The sequence below is a fragment of the Hyla sarda genome (genome assembly GCF_029499605.1).
Source record: "Hyla sarda isolate aHylSar1 chromosome 1 unlocalized genomic scaffold, aHylSar1.hap1 SUPER_1_unloc_1, whole genome shotgun sequence".
Taxonomy (NCBI): domain Eukaryota; kingdom Metazoa; phylum Chordata; class Amphibia; order Anura; family Hylidae; genus Hyla; species Hyla sarda.
In genome coordinates this window covers 343,829-360,922 of record NW_026607570.1, presented here as the reverse complement: position 1 = coordinate 360,922, position 17,094 = coordinate 343,829, and the positions used below count along the sequence as shown (strand labels likewise).

Below are 17,094 nucleotides of genomic sequence, written 5' to 3'. Positions count from 1 at the left end.
CTCCCCTGTGTGAATTCTCATATGTCTAACAAGCCGTGATTTAGAAGTAAAACATTTTACACATTCTGAACATGAAAATGGCTTCCCTCCTGTGTGAGCTGTTTGATGTTCAACAAGATTTGATTTCTTAGTAAAACATTTCCCACATTCTGAACATGGAAATGGCTTCTCACCTGTGTGAGTTCTGTGATGTTCAACAAGCCGTGATTTAGAAGTAAAACATTTCCCACATTCTGAACATGAAAACAGTGAGTTCTCTGATGCTGAACAAGCCACGTTTTAGAAGTAAAATATTTTCCACATTCTGAACATGAAAATGGCTTCTCTCCTGTGTGAGTTCTCTGATGTCCAACAAGATGCGATTTCTGAGTGAAACATTTTCCACATTGTGAACATGAAAAGGGCTTCTCTCCTGTGTGAGTTCTCTGATGTACAACAAGATCTGATTTAGAAGTAAAACATTTCCCACATTCTGAACATGAATATGTTTTCTTTCCTGTATGAGCTTGTTGGTGTCCAACACCCCTTCTGTGACCTTTATTTTGCTGAACATCCTGTGATGACTGAGAAGACAGGACCTGTATATAAGGATGAGATGACAGATCTTGGCTGTGAAGGGCTGAGGGTGTATCTGGGATAATGGAATGTTCTTCATATGTATCTTGTGTGATATCATCATCTGCTTTATAATCTGAAGATATAAGATTCTCCTCTGATCTCCTGCTACAAGAATCTGCAGAGAATAACACAGATTTTATTAATAATTGCGCCCATATTTATAGTCTTTTTAGTACAACATTATAAGTGCAGCATGTGACATCATGGAACCTTTTCAACAAGGGAACCACCAGTAATGGCGGACATCAGCGATATCGCTGATGTCCACCATTAACCCCTTAGATCCCGTAGATCAATACAGATCACGGCACCTGTGGCAGTGCGGCACTTGTAATCACTGATCTGATTGTAGGTGGCACAGAGGTGCCCTCACCTGCCTCCACCGCTCTCCCGGGGTCTTCTGCACTGATCTGCCTTCCAGCAGACCAGAGCAGAAGATCGCTGATGATACTGATCAGTGCTATGCCTATGTATAGCACTGAACAGCATTGGTAATCTAATGATTGCAATAGATAGTCACCTATGGGGACATAAGGAGTTAAAAATAAAAGTTAAAAAAATTGAAAAACCCCACCCTAATAAAAATTTTAATCACTATTTTCCCCTATTTTACTCAAAAAAGCATCAAAAAATGATAATATAAACATATTTGGTGTTGCTGCCTGAATAAATATCCGATCAAATAATGTTAATGATCCCGTGCGGTGAACAGCGTAAACGTAAAAAAGTACAAAAAAATTGCTGCTTTTTGGTCACATCACATTCAAAATTAATTTTTTTTTTATAAAAAAGCGACTAAAAAGTCACAAATACACAAAAGTGAAATAAAAAAAAAAATACAGGTCATGATGCAAAAAATGAGCCCTCATACCGCCCGGTATACGGAAAAATGAAAAAGTTATTGGTGGTCCAAGTAGGGAGACTGATTTTGTAAAAAAATAAAAAAAAAGGTTTGTGATTTTTTTAAAAGCAGGACAATAAAATAAAAATATGTGATCACGGGGATCATTTTAATCATTGACCAACAGAATAAAGAAAACGTCATTTTTACCGTAAAGTGTCCAGCAGTGTTTTCATTAAAATTTCCTCACAAAAAATAATAATTTGGGTTCGCTGTACACTTTATGGTAAAATGAGTGATGTCATTACAAAGGACAATTGGTCCCGCAAAAAACAAGTCCTCATATGGGTCTGTGGATGGAAATTTAACCCCTTAAGGACTGAGCGTTTTTCCACTTTTGTTTTTTCCTCCTTACCTTTAAAAAATCATAACTCTTTCAATTTTGCACCTAAAAATCCATATTATGGCTTATTTTTTGCACCACCAATTATACTTTGTAATGACATCAGTCATTTTACCCAAAAACCTACGGCGAAATAGAAAAAAAAATCATTGTGCGACAAAATTGAAGAAAAAACGCCATTTTGTAACTTTTGGAGGCTTCCAAAAGTAAGGGGCGGTATGAATGCTCATTTTTTTGCGCCGTGTTCTGAAGTTTTTAGCGGTACCATTTTTTGTATTGATCGGACTTTTTGATCGCTTTTTATTAATTTTTTCATTATATAAAAAGTGACCAAAAATACGATATTTTGGACTTTGGAATTTTTTTTGCGCGTACGCCATTGTCCGTGCGGTTTAATTAACAATATATTTTTATATTTTTTACATTTCCGCACACGGCGATATCACATGTTTATTTTTATTTACACAGTTTTTTTTTATTTTATGGGAAAAGGGGGGTGATTCAAACTTTTATTAGGGAAGGGGTTAAATGATCTTTATTCACAATTTTTAAACTATTTTTTGCAGTGTTATAGGTCCCATAGGAGGCTATAACACTGCACACACTGATCTTTTACATTGATCATTGTTATCCCATAGGAGACTATAACACTGTACACACTGATCTCTTACACTGATCATTGTTATCCCATAGGAGGCTATAACACTGCACACACTGATCTTTTACATTGATCATTGTTATCCCATAGGAGACTATAACACTGTACACACTGATCTCTTACACTGATCATTGTTATCCCATAGGAGGCTATAACACTGCACACACTGATCTCTTATCCTGATCATTGTTATCCCATAGGGGACTATAACACTGCACACACTGATCTCTTATCCTGATCATTGTTATCCCATAGGAGACTATAACACTGCACACACTGATCTCTTATCCTGATCATTGTTATCCCATAGGGGACTATAACACTGCACACACTGATCTCTTATCCTGATCATTGTTATCCCATAGGGGGGCTATAACACTGCACACACTGATCTCTTACACTGATCATTGTTATCCCATAGGAGACTAGAACGTACAAAAAAGAACAGGACAATGTGAACAAGAGTGAAGGTAATGCAGCAAATAAAGAAAAATCGGAAACCAGCGTAGCTCGGCATTTTTCAGAATACAGACACAATGTGAATGAACTTAGATGGCAGGTACTTGAAAACATAGAGGGCGAGAATAAGGAACAAGTAAAAATGAAACTATTGAGGAACGAGGTGCGCTGGATACAAAATCTGGGTACTTTAAAACCGGACGGGATTAATGAGATCTGCAATTTCAATGTATTTTTATAACTAAGCGTATACTGTAACTGTACTGTTGTTTTCATGTGGTTTTTTATGTGATTTTAATTCCTTTTGATACGTTTTTGTAACTTTTGTATTTCCGCTGTAGAATTAAGATCTCGCGAGAATGTAAACGTATTTAACTTGGTGATGGGCGTTTTTCACATTATGCTGGACAAAGAAGGTGTTTCCTTCAAAACGTTGCATGGACTTACACACCTGCTGGTGTAGGAGATGGCCGTATACAGGTTATACAACTAAAGACAACTTGATGAGCTGATACATATCTCCTGCTGGACACTGCTGATTTATTACTTTGTGCACATGGGTGAATATTCTAATGTTGAAAAATTGTATATCTTCTGAATATATATATATATATATATATATATATATAAAGAAAACTTAAGCATCAATTGAAACATGTGTTACACCCTTTTTTCTATTGGATGCATTTTTTCTGAATACAGAGCACTCGGGTAACCACGTTTACCCCATGCACAGTGAGCCCCCACACTTATGATTGTAATCCCATAGGAGACTATAATACTGCACACACTGATCTCCGACACTGATCATTGTTATCCCATAGGAGACTATAACACTGCACACACTGATCTCTTATACTGATCACTGTTATCCCATAGGAGACTATAATACTGGACACACTGACATTACACTGATCATTGTTATCCCATAGGAGATTATAACACTGCACACACTGATCTTTTACACTGATCATTGTTATCCCATAGGAGACTATAACACTGCACACACTGATCTCGTACATTGATCAATGGTTTCTCATAGGATCGATGATTCTTCCGCTTGACTGCTCATGTCTGGATCTCAGGCACTGAGCAGCCATTTGGCGATCGGACACTAGGAGGCAGGTAAGGGACCCTCCTGCTGTCCTACAGCTGTTCAGGATGCTGCGGTGAAATCGCTGCGATCCCAAACAGCCCGCTGAGCTAGCCAGGGGTAGTTTACTTTCACTTTAGACGCGGCAGTCAACTTTGAACTCTGTGGCTAAAGGGTTAATAGCGCGCGGAACCGCGATCAGTGCTGCACGCTTTTAGCCACGGCCGGGCCCGACCCGCTATAAACAATGGCCGGGCCCTAGCCGCTATGACGCAGGGCCACAGCGTTATAGAACGGGAGCGGACTTAAGGGGTTAAAAGAGTTATGGATATTAGAAGGTGAGGACGAAAAAATTAAAATGCAAAAATAAAATTGGCCTGGTCCTTAAGGCCAAAATGGACATGGTCCTTAAGGGGTTAATGATAAATGCATTCTAAGTATCAGTAAAGGCCACACTTTGAAACCACTGATCTAAAACAAAATCCTGTCCGGCTGCAGCATCATCTTTGTCCCAGCTGAAGCACAGACCTGGCAGGATAAGTACTCCTCTGTGCTCACTCCTGTCCTATCAGACTGCAGCATGAAAGCAGAGAGGAGGGGGTTACAGAATAGCCTGCAGTGATTGGATAAAGAGATCCGGCACAGCAGACCCAGGGAGGAAGTGAATGAATGGTGAGTGAGGGCGGGCTCAGTGCTTGCCTCAGACACTCCCCTTCCTGAACAGTGGATGCCAGAATAGGTGAGCAGCAGAACAGAGGGATTTGTGAGCCAAATACAGAAGACAAATAAAACAGATCTGTATAGTATCTGGATGACCTAGTGAGTAACATATATGAGCATTATATTTTCTGTGATTACTGCAGTCGGTGGCTGAGTAGAATCTGTGACTGTTCTCTGTATTTAGTGGTTACTACTCACCTGGGCAGTTACCTGCAGAAATGTCCTCCTTATACTGCTCATCGCTGCTCATCTCTGTCTCTTCTTCTTTCTTTATGTCTGTAGCATTAATATAGATCATATCTCTCCCTGTAGAAATGCCCTCCTTATACTGCTTATCACTGTTTACATCTGTCTCTTGTTGGTCCTTTATGTCTGTAGCATTAATAGAGCTCAGATTTTTCCCTGTAGGAATGTCCTCCTTATACTGATCATCACTGCTCACATCTGTCTCTTGTTCTTCCTTTATGTCTGTAGCATTAATATAGATCAGATCTTTCCCTGTAGGGCTGTCCTCCTTATACTGCTCATTACCACTCCCATCTGACTCTTCTTTCTTTATGTCTGTAGCATTAATATAAATCAGATGTTTCCCTGTAGGAATGTCCTCCTTATACTGCTCATCACTGCTCAAATCTGTCTCTTCTTCTTTCTTTGTCTGTAGCATTAATATAGATCCGATCTTTCCGTGTAGGAATGTCCTCTTTATACTGTTCATCACCGCTTACATCTGTCTCTTCTTTTTTCTTTATGTCTGTAGCATTAATATAGATCAGATCTTTCCCTGTAGGAATGTCCTCCTTATACTGCTCATCACAGTTCAAATCTGTCTCTTGTTCTTCCTTTATGTCTGTAGTATTAACATAGATCAGATCTTTCCCTATAGGTATGTCCTCCTTATACTGCTCACATCTGCCTCTTCTTCCTTTATGTCTGTAGCGTTAATATAGATCAGATCTTTCCCTGTAGGAATGTTTTCCTTATACTGCTTATTACGGCTCACTTTTGTCTCTGGAGCATTAATATAGATAAGAACTTCCCCTGTAGGAATGTCCTCCTTATACTGCACATCACCGCTCACATCTGTCTCTTCTTCTTCCTTTATGTCTGTAGCATTAATATAGATCAGATCTTTCTCTGTAGGAAAGTTCTCCTTAAACTGCTTATCACCGCTCACATCTGTCTCTGTAGTTTTAATATTGTTCAGATCTTCACCCTGATTCATAAGATGTGAAAGAAATATTGTAAAAGTCATCAGACAGTAGGAGAAGTCACGTGGGATGTTATAGATGAGCAGGAGATGAGGAGTCATGGAGGGTGAGGGGGCTGACCACAAGAGCTTCACAGCCCTTCTACAGATCATAGGGAATATCTCAATCTACCTGATCATCCTGTGGAAGAAGAGGACGGGGACATCTCTCTGGTGCTGTTCTCTTACTGGATCTGACTGTAGGGAACACATACAGAGAATGAATTCATTCTTTACATACAAATAATGAGAGGACGTGTGTATATAGTCATGTCTATTACCTGGTGATGTGAGGGGCTGCTGATCCTCCATCATGACCTGATCCTTGTACTGATCCTTGTGTCCTTCTACATACTCCCACTCCTCCATGGAGAAATAGACCGCCACGTCCTGACACCTTATAGGAACCTGTATTGTGAATAAACATTTAATTCTATACAATTCCAGGATGTTATATGGAGACATTTGAGGGGATATTCCTGCACATGATTTATCTTCTTGCTCTCGGATGATGAGGTGAATACTTGTCGGGGCAGATCCTCTATATTATGGTCACATGTCCTGAACTGACCGCAAGTCTGATGATCCAGCTGTCAGTCCAGGTCATTATACCCAAAGTACCTGTCCCATGGAGTGTAAGGAGCTGATAAGGACACCCACAGTGAAATAGCGGGGTCCCGGTCAGCTGAGAGAACGGGTGGAGGTCCCTAACCTCGCTCCATGCTGTCTGAACGACGCTCCAATCCTGCAGGCAGCCTCAGCATCACAGCATTGGTCAGTGTATGTAATCTATAGATCCCATGTAATAGTCTACTACAGGGACTAAAAAACTGGGAATAAGGTAAAAAGAACATTAACTTACTGTGAATAAGCCCCTCCCCTAATAAATGATTGAATCTTCTCCATTTACCAATTATTTTTTTATAATAATGTAAACAAAAAAAATTCTAAACATATGTGGAACTGCATGGTCAATGGCGTAAACTAAGAAAAATACAACTTCATCGATCAGAAAAAAATTCATAAAAGCGATAAAGTCTCATCAAAACTAAAGTGGTTCCGATAAAAATTACAGATCATGGCGCAAAAAATGACTTTCATACATCCCCGTATACGGAATAATAAGAGAGTTATAGGGGACAAGGTAGGACAATCTGATACAGACTCATTATTGTACAGAAAGTTAGAATTTTTTTATATTTTTAAAGTGTTAAAATAAAACCTATATAAATCATTTATCATTGTAATCGTTTGGACCTACAGAATAAAGAGAATTATTACCGTAATGTGCACTGCGTCCAAACAGAAGACCCCAGATTTTAAAAATTGCTTTTTTTTTTCACCTAACAAATGATATTTTTTTTGGCCCTTGTTGTAGGTTTTACATTAAAATGATTGATGTAATTTTAAAGTACAAATCAGTGGTGCAAAAAAACATCATCAACAACAACAAGACTCATATGGGTTTGTAAAGAGGAAATTACAAGCATAATGGCTGTTAGAAGGCGAGGAGGAAAAAAGTTAAAATAACACAAAAATGAGAAATCGCTGTGTCGTTAATGGGTTAAAACTCAAAACTGCCGGGTCCTGAAGGGGTTAATAATACAAAAAACATCTGACAGTACTCCACATGTGACCACACACATACCTCCACCTGCAGACTGTACAGGAGCCGTGTGCTTACAGGACCTGTGATGATGTCACCGTCATGTGATCACTTGGAGGAGGAGTCACGTGATCAGGGGCCGCTGCTTTAGGCTCATCTGCTCAGTGTATGCAGGACTCTGCTGTCACATGACCATTGTCACAGGTCCTTCAATCACAATCTCCTCTATCCTGCACTTCTGAGCTCCGCCCACTCCTGTCACATGATCCTCCCACAGGTCCTTCATCCACAGTCACATCTCTACTGCTAAACTTTGCCCCTAAATGTACTGGTCACATGATTGTGACATCATCACAGGTCCTACACCTCCAGCATGTAGCAGATACAGAGCAGGTCCTGGTGGGGCAGTCACTGCTGTTGTGTTGTGTGTGGAGATCTCTCAGAGCAGCAGCCCCTGATCATGTGACTCCTCCTCCATGTGACTGATCACATGACGGTGACATCATCGCAGGTCCTGTAAGCACACGGCTCCTCTACAGATACAGGTATGTGTGTGCGGTCACCATCAGATCAGGATTATTGGGGATGTTTATTATTAACCCTTAAGGACACGATGTATATTTACATTCTGTGCCCCATATGGGACTTTGAGGGGAGCTCAGGAGCTATAAGCAGCCAGGACTCGTCACTAATGACGGTCATCGCCATTAACCCTTTAGATTCCATTATCAAAGTCGATTGCAGGATCTACAATTAGTAAAATGCAGTTGTTGGGGGGCGGAGTCTAGATCAGCTGAGATGACGGCCGGAGGGCCCCTTACCGTGCTCTGTGCTCAGATCGGTGCTCTAAGTATACAGACACCTCCACAGCCTGTATAAGCCGAGCACCGATAACACTGATCACTATGGCAGAGCGTTATTCAGGGTTTGTAATAGAAGCCCCTCCCCTAATAAGTTTATATCCCATTTCTGTAATAAAATAATGTAGGTGGGCGTGGCTTAGACATGGCGCTGTGCGGTTGTTTCTCTAGGGAGCGCCGTGCCGACAAGCGGTTGTTTGCCTGATTTCCTGCCTATACTGCCCCCCAGGGGATGTCTGGATGGTGAAGGTATCAGGTCACTTACCCGCCCATCCTGTCACCTGGTCAGTCTCTTTTCTCCGGGTATCAGCCACTTCTTCCATACAGGACTATGTAAGCATCAGGTTTTTTAAGTTTCTCCCGCGCCCCTATGATTACTTAAGAGTTTCCAAACCAGTGTGCCTCCAGCTGTTGTAACACTACAACTCCCAGCATGCCCTGACAGCCAAATGCTGTAACAGCTGGAGGCACCCTGCTTGGGAAACACTGACTCCGGTGGTGGCCCAGACCCTGCGTGTGTAACGGTATATGATGCTCGGCCTCTGCTGCAGGTAATAGCAGGTTCTTCTGGGGGGACATATCACAATTCACATAAAATCCTGATGTAATTGTGATGTATATTGTGCCCCCTAGTGGACACATTTCACTATTCTTCATTGGACAATGTCATATTGAATCCCTCTATTCTTCTCCCTGCTCTGATGAAGACGTTCTGAATACACCGCAGCCTCAGAGATTAGGAGAAATGGATTCACAACGTCTTCAGCAGAGCAGGGAGAGCGACCTCAGAAGACCTGGAGGACCAGAGCGCCACCACTGGACGGGAGAGGTGAGTGCGCTCTAGCCTCTTATTTTACAGCCCTCGGACAATGGATTTTGTTTTATAGAGAAATCTGAAAACTCCTATAATGTCTCCTCAGATGTTTCCCAGATTATCTCCAGGACATGGATTTTATTTCTCCATAGAATCTGGTGCGGTTTATCATCGTCTCCTCTTCTTCCCTTCAGGTTTCTCCAATCCAGGATCCTCTGCTGATATCTTCTATATAAGAGAATTCTCATGGATGACCCATCAACCATGGAGAGAGACAGGAACAAGATGGCCGACAGGATCATAAACCTCACCCTACAGATACTCTTCCGGCTTACTGGAGAGGTGAGGGATTCTGGGAGTGATGTCACATGACCTCATTCTTATCTATGTAATAACAGATGGTTATGACTGGAGAGGTGAGGGATTCTGGGAGTGATGTCACATGACCTCATTCTTATCTATGTAATAACAGATGGATATGCCTGGAGAGGTGAGGGATTCTGGGAGTGATGTCACATGACCTCATTCTTATCTATGTAATAACAGATGGTTATGACTAGAGAGGTGAGGGATTCTGGGAGTGATGTCACATGACCTCATTCTTATCTATGGAATAACAGATGGATATGACTGGAGAGGTGAGGGATTCTGGGAGTGATGTCACATGACCTCATTCTTATCTATTGAATAACAGATGGATATGACTGGAGAGGTGAAGGATTCTGGGAGTGATGTCACATGACCTAATTCTTATCTATGTAATAACAGATGGATATGACTGGAGAGGTGAGGGATTCTGGGATTGCATGTAGGGATATTAATGTGTCTCTCCATACACAGGATTACACAGTAGTGAAGAAGTCCTCTAGTGGGCGCTGTCGGGCCCCTGTGTGTGAAGGATGGGGAAGAACCCTGAGCCCAATCCCGGGGCCCCCACCTCACTCCCTGATACATGAGGAAATGGATGAACAGAAGATCCTAGAACTCATCAACAAGATGATGGAGCTGCTGACTGGAGAGGTGACCCTGCTGGGACATTATACAGTAATGGAGGGGTCTGGTGATGACTGGAGAGGTGACACTGCTGGGAATGCTGGGACATTATACAGTAATGGAGGGGTCTGGTGATGACTGGAGAGGTGACACTGCTGGGACATTATACAGTAATGGAGAGGTCTGGTGATGACTGGAGAGGTGACCCTGCTGGGACATTATACAGTAATGGAGGGGTTTGGTCATGACTGGAGAGGTGACACTGCTGGGACATTATACAGTAATGGAGGGGTCTGGTGATGACTGGAGAGGTGACCCTGCTGGGACATTATACAGTAATGGAGGGGTCTGGTGATGACTGGAGAGGTGACACTGCTGGGACATTATACAGTAATGGAGGGGTCTGGTGATGACTGGAGAGGTGACACTGCTGGGACATTATACAGTAATGGAGGGGTCTGGTGATGACTGGAGAGGTGACACTGCTGGGACATTATACAGTAATGGAGGGGTCTGGTGATGACTGGAGAGGTGACACTGCTGGGACATTATACAGTAATGGAGGAGTCTGGTGATGACTGGAGAGGTGACACTGCTGGGAATGCTGGGACATTATACAACTACGGAGGGGTCTGGTGATGACTGGAGAGGTGACCCTGCTGGGACATTATACAGTAATGGAGGGGTCTGGTGATGACTGGAGAGGTGACCCTGCTGGGACATTATACAGTAATGGAGGGGTTTGGTCATGACTGGAGAGGTGACACTGCTGGGACATTATACAGTAATGGAGGGGTCTGGTGATGACTGGAGAGGTGACCCTGCTGGGACATTATACAGTAATGGAGGGGTCTGGTGATAACTGGAGAGGTGACACTGCTGGGACATTATACAGTAATGGAGGGGTCTGGTGATGACTGGAGAGGTGACACTGCTGGGACATTATACAGTAATGGAGGGGTCTGGTGATGACTGGAGAGGTGACACTGCTGGAACATTATACAGTAATGGAGGGGTCTGGTGATGACTGGAGAGGTGACACTGCTGGGACATTATACAGTAATGGAGGGGTCTGGTGACGATTAGAAAGGTGACACTGCTGGGACATTATACAGTAATGGAGGGGTCTGGTGATGATTAGAGAGGTGACACTGCTGGGAATGCTGGGACATTATACAGTAAGGAGGGGTCTGGTGATGACTGGAGAGGTGACACTGCTGGGACATTATATAGTAATGGAGGGGTCTGGTGATGACTGGAGAGGTGACACTGCTGGGAATGCTGGGACATTATACAGTAATGGAGGGGTCTGGTGATGACTGGAGAGGTGACACTGCTGGGACATTATACAGTAATGGAGGGGTCTGGTGATGACTGGAGAGGTGACACTGCTGGGACATTATACAGTAATGGAGGGGTCTGGTGATGACTGGAGAGGTGACACTGCTGGGACATTATATAATAATGGAGGGGTCTGGTGATGACTGGAGAGGTGACACTGCTGGGACATTATACAGTAATGGAGGGGTCTGGTGATGACTGGAGAGGTGACACTGCTGGGACATTATATAGTAATGGAGGGGTCTGGTGATGACTGGAGAGGTGACACTGCTGGGACATTATACAGTAATGGAGGGGTCTGGTGATGACTGGAGAGGTGACACTGCTGGGACATTATACAGTAATGGAGGGGTCTGATGACTGGAGAGGTGACACTGCTGGGACATTATACAGTAATGGAGGGGTCTGGTGATGACTGGAGAGGTGACCCTGCTGGGACATTATACAGTAATGGAGGGGTCTGGTGATGACTGGAGAGGTGACCCTGCTGGGACATTATACAGTAATGGAGGGGTCTGGTGATGACTGGAGAGGTGACACTGCTGGGAATGCTGGGACATTATACAGTAATGGAGGGGTCTGGTGATGACTGGAGAGGTGACACTGCTGGGACATTATACAGTAATGGAGGAGTCTGGTGATGACTGGAGAGGTGACACTGCTGGGACATTATACAGTAATGTAGGGGTCTGGTGATGACTGGAGAGGTGACACTGCTGGGACATTATACAGTAATGTAGGGGTCTGGTGATGACTGGAGAGGTGACACTGCTGGGACATTATACAGTAATGTAGGGGTCTGGTGATGACTGGAGAGGTGACCCTGCTGGGACATTATACAGTAATGGAGGGGTCTGGTGATGACTGGAGAGGTGACACTGCTGGGACATTATACAGTAATGGAGGGGTCTGGTGATGACTGGAGAGGTGACACTGCTGGGACATTATACAGTAATGGAGGGGTCTGGTGATGACTGGAGAGGTGACACTGCTGGGACATTATACAGTAATGGAGGGGTCTGGTGATGACTGGAGAGGTGACCCTGCTGGGACATTATACAGTAATGGAGGGGTCTGGTGATGACTGGAGAGGTGACCCTGCTGGGACATTATACAGTAATGGAGGGGTCTGGTGATGACTGGAGAGGTGACACTGCTGGGACATTATACAGTAATGGAGGGGTCTGGTCATGACTGGAGAGGTGACACTGCTGGGACATTATACAGTAATGGAGGGGTCTGGTGATGACTGGAGAGGTGACACTGCTGGGACATTATACAGTAATGGAGGGGTCTGGTGATGATTGGAGAGGTGACACTGCTGGGACATTATACAGTAATGGAGGGGTCTGGTGATGACTGGAGAGGTGACACTGCTGGGACATTATACAGTAATGGAGGGGTCTGGTGATGACTGGAGAGGTGACACTGCTGGGACATTATACAGTAATGGAGGGGTCTGGTGATGACTGGAGAGGTGACACTGCTGGGACATTATACAGTAATGGAGGGGTCTGGTGATGACTGGAGAGGTGACACTGCTGGGACATTATACAGTAATGGAGGGGGCTGGTGATGACTGGAGAGGTGACACTGGGAATGCTGGGACATTATACAGTAACACCACTGGAGGGGTCGGGGTGATGACTGTATCATTATGTGTCAGGTTCCTATAAGGTGTCAGGACGTGGCGGTCTATTTCTCCATGGAGGAGTGGGAGTATGTAGAAGGACACAAGGATCAGTACAAGGGTCAGGTAATGATGGAGGATCAGCAGCCCCTCACATCACCAGGTAATAGACATGACTATATACACATGTCCTCTCATTATTTGTATGTAAAGAATGAATTCAGTCTCTGTATGTGTTCCCTACAGTCAAATCCAGTAAGAAAACAGCACCAGAGAGGTGTCCCCGTCCTCTTGATGAGCAGAATATGGAGGACATTCCTTTAGGGAAAGGTCTGATCTATATTAATGCTACAGACATAAAGGAAGAAGAAGAAGAGACAGATGTGAGTGGTGATGAGCAGTATAAGGTGGACAATGACATTCCTACAGGGAAAGATCTGATCTATATTAATGCTACAGACATAAAGGAAGAAGAGACAGGTGTGAGTGGCAATGAGCAGTATGAGGAGAACATTCCTACAGGAAAATATCTGATCTATATGAACGCTACACACATAAAGGAAGTAAAAGAGACAGATGTAAGCGGTGATGAGCAGTATAAGGAGGACATTCCTACAGGGAAAGATCTGATCTATATTAATGCTACAGACATAAAGGAAGTAAAAGAGACAGATGTAAGCGGTGATGAGCAGTATAAGGAGGACATTCCTACAGGGAAAGATCTGATCTATATTAATGCTACAGACATAAAGGAAGAAGAAGTGACAGATGTGAGCGGTGATGAGCAGTATAAGGAGGACATTCCTACAGGTAACCACCCAGGTGAGTAATAACCACTAAATACAAAGAAGGGTCACAGATTCTATTCAGTCACAATAATATTTTCGGAAAGTATTTGTGTAACTAGAATCTTTGGGACTCCAGGGTAAATACTATCCCCCTCCCCCCTATATTGACTCTATAGCAGCGACTTGATCCCATCACCACTACATAGTGACTGAATAATACCGCCATACTGTTCATGAATCACATTATATACAGACTAATATTACTCCATATAGCAGTAGATACCAGCTCTCTGTCTCTCTGAAGTCGCTATCTTTCCTTTTTCATCCTGAGGAGAGGGGATAAGTGTCTGATCATGGGGGTCCGACCGCCGGGACCCCCCCGTGATCTCCTGCCCAGCACCCCAGATCTCTCCAGGCACAGGTGACCTCCGCTCCGTGCAGGGATTACTGTCAACCACCGCACCAAGAGATGCCCGACATGTCTCTCCATGAATCTCTATGGGAGAGACGGAGATACACAAATGGGATGCCAGGCAGGAGATCGCGGGGGTCTCAGTGGTCGGACCCCCCCAGTGATCAGACATATATCCCCTATACACAGGATTCTGTGACTAAGGGATAAGTACTCATGTACTAGAATTTTCCTTTAAAGGGGTACTCCGGTGCTCCAGCGTTCTGAACTTTTTGTTCAGAAGGCTCAGAACCAGAAGCAGTGATCGTAAAGTCATGGCCACGCCCCCTCGTGCCGTCACATAACGAGGGGGCGTGGCCGGGATGTCACGACCACTGGAATCTTTAAATCCCTTTATTCTTTCCCTCTGATACGGAAATGTTCCGGTTCGGGTCACCTGTGTGGGTCCAAATGGAGGTATAGGTGCGGCTGGTGAGTCGTGAGCGAAAATCATTAAAAATAACGGTTCCCCTTTTAATTTTGTTCCAGGAAAACTTCACTGTCTGCCTAGACAGGATAGGGAATAGATTATAGATCACGGGGGTCCGACCCTTGGGAGTCCCCGCAATCTCCTGAATGGGGCCCCAGCAGTCTGTCGGAAGCGGCCGTTCTGACCCCCACAGGATGCCGCGGCTGACACACCCCCTCCATGTATCTCTATGGGATACATGGAGGGGGAGTGTCAGCTGTCGCTCCATGCAGGGGTTGGTCCGCCCCCTTCAAGCAGAGTGCCTGGGCCCCATTCTGGAGATCGCTGGGAGTCCCAAGGGTCGGACCCCCGTGATCTATAACGTATCCCCTATCCTTTGTCTGAATTCTCTGGCTGGCATGAGGATTATAAAGGGGGCGGTTTGGATGACTGCTCCATTATAACCTGTGGGGTCAGGTGGATTGGGGGGCACGGTCATTTGGTCCCTGACCGGGCCCCATAGCAGTGATTTTCCCTGAGGCTGTGTCCACATGATTGTCATAGACTGGTGTCCCCGCTCCTTGTAAGGCAGTGGTGTCAACCTCCAGATGTTGCAAAACTTCAACTCCTGGGCATGCTGGGAGTTGACGTTTTGCAACATCTGGAGGGCCACAGAGTGAAGACCACTGCACTAAGGGATACCATGAGAGGGAAGGCTTGATTTACCTTTCGGGGACAGTGTGCATCCTCTGGAGGAGGCAGACAGACCTTTGGTGTCCCAGCATGCTGGAGTTGAAGTTTTGCAACATCTGGAGGGCCACAGTTTGACACCACTGTTGTATGGCTGTTCCTCTATCATAGCTAGAGATGAGCGAACTTACAGTAAATTCGATTCGTCATGAACTTCTCGGCTCGGCAGTTGATGACTTATCCTGCATAAATTAGTTCAGCTTTCCGGTGCTCCGGTGGGCTGGAAAAGGTGGATACAGTCCTGGGAGACTCTTTCCTAGGACTGTATCCACCTTTTCCAGCCCACCGGAGCACCAGAAAGCTGAACTAATTTATGCAGGAAAAGTCATCAACTGCCGAGCCGAGAAGTTTTTGACGAATTGAATTTACTGTAAGTTCGCTCATCTCTAATCATAGCAACTATCTTCAGTTTTGCAGTAAATCTTATTTAACTCCTTAAGGACTCAGGGTTTTTCCATTTTTGCATTTTCATGTTTTCCTCATAACCTTCTAAAAATCATAACTCTTTCAATTTTGCACATAAAATTCCATATTATGGCTTATTTTTTGTGCCACCAATTCTACTTTGTAATGACATCAGTCATTTTACCAAAAAATCCACGGCGAAACGGAAAAAAAAATCATTGTGGGACAAAATTGAAGAAAAAATGTAATTTTGTAACTTTTGGGGGCTTCCGTTTCTACGCACTGCATATTTCAGTAAAAATTACCCCTTCTCTTTATTCTGTAGGTCCATACGGTTAAAATGATCCCCTACTTATATAGGTTTGATTTTGTCGCACTTCTGGAAAAAATCATAACTACATGCAGGAAAATGTATACGTTTAAAATTGTCATCTTCTGACCCCTATAACTTTTTTATTTTTCCGTGTATGGGGCGGTATGAGGACTCATTTTTTGCGCCGTGATCTGAAGTTTTTAGCGGTACCATTTGATAGGACTTATTGATCGCTTTTTATTCATTTTTTCATGATATAAAAAGTGACCAAAAATACGCTATGTTGGACTTTGAATTTTTTTTGCGTGTACGCCATTGACCGTGCGGTTTAATTAACGATATATTTTTATAGTTCGGACATTTACGCACGCGGCGATACCACATATGTTTATTTTTATTTCACAGTTTAATTTAATGGAAAAAGGGGGGTGATTCAAAGTTTTATTAGGGAAGGGGTTAAATTACCTTTGTTTCATTTTTTTTTTTTGCAGTGTTATAGCTCCCATAGGGACCTATAACACTGCACACACTGATCTCTTATACTGATCATTGTTATCCCATAGGGACCTATAACACTGCACACACTGATCTCTTATACTGATCATTGTTATCCCATAGGGACCTATAACACTGCACACACTGATCTCTTATACTGATCATTATTATCCCATAGGGACCTATAACACTGCACACACT

General features: G+C 43.7%; 2 protein-coding genes across 2 annotated transcripts in view; both read left to right on the top strand.

Moving 5' to 3' along the window:
* LOC130297910 (oocyte zinc finger protein XlCOF7.1-like) overlaps positions 1 to 17,094 on the top strand; it is a 44,929-nt gene that overhangs the window by 24,518 nt on the left and 3,317 nt on the right. The window lies entirely within an intron of this gene.
* The window catches only part of LOC130297916 (uncharacterized), a 203,106-nt gene continuing 193,948 nt past the window's right edge, over positions 7,937 to 17,094 (top strand). Inside the window, 1 exon segment of the mRNA XM_056550764.1 lies at positions 7,937 to 8,189. The gene's annotated coding sequence lies outside the window, so the exon portion shown is untranslated.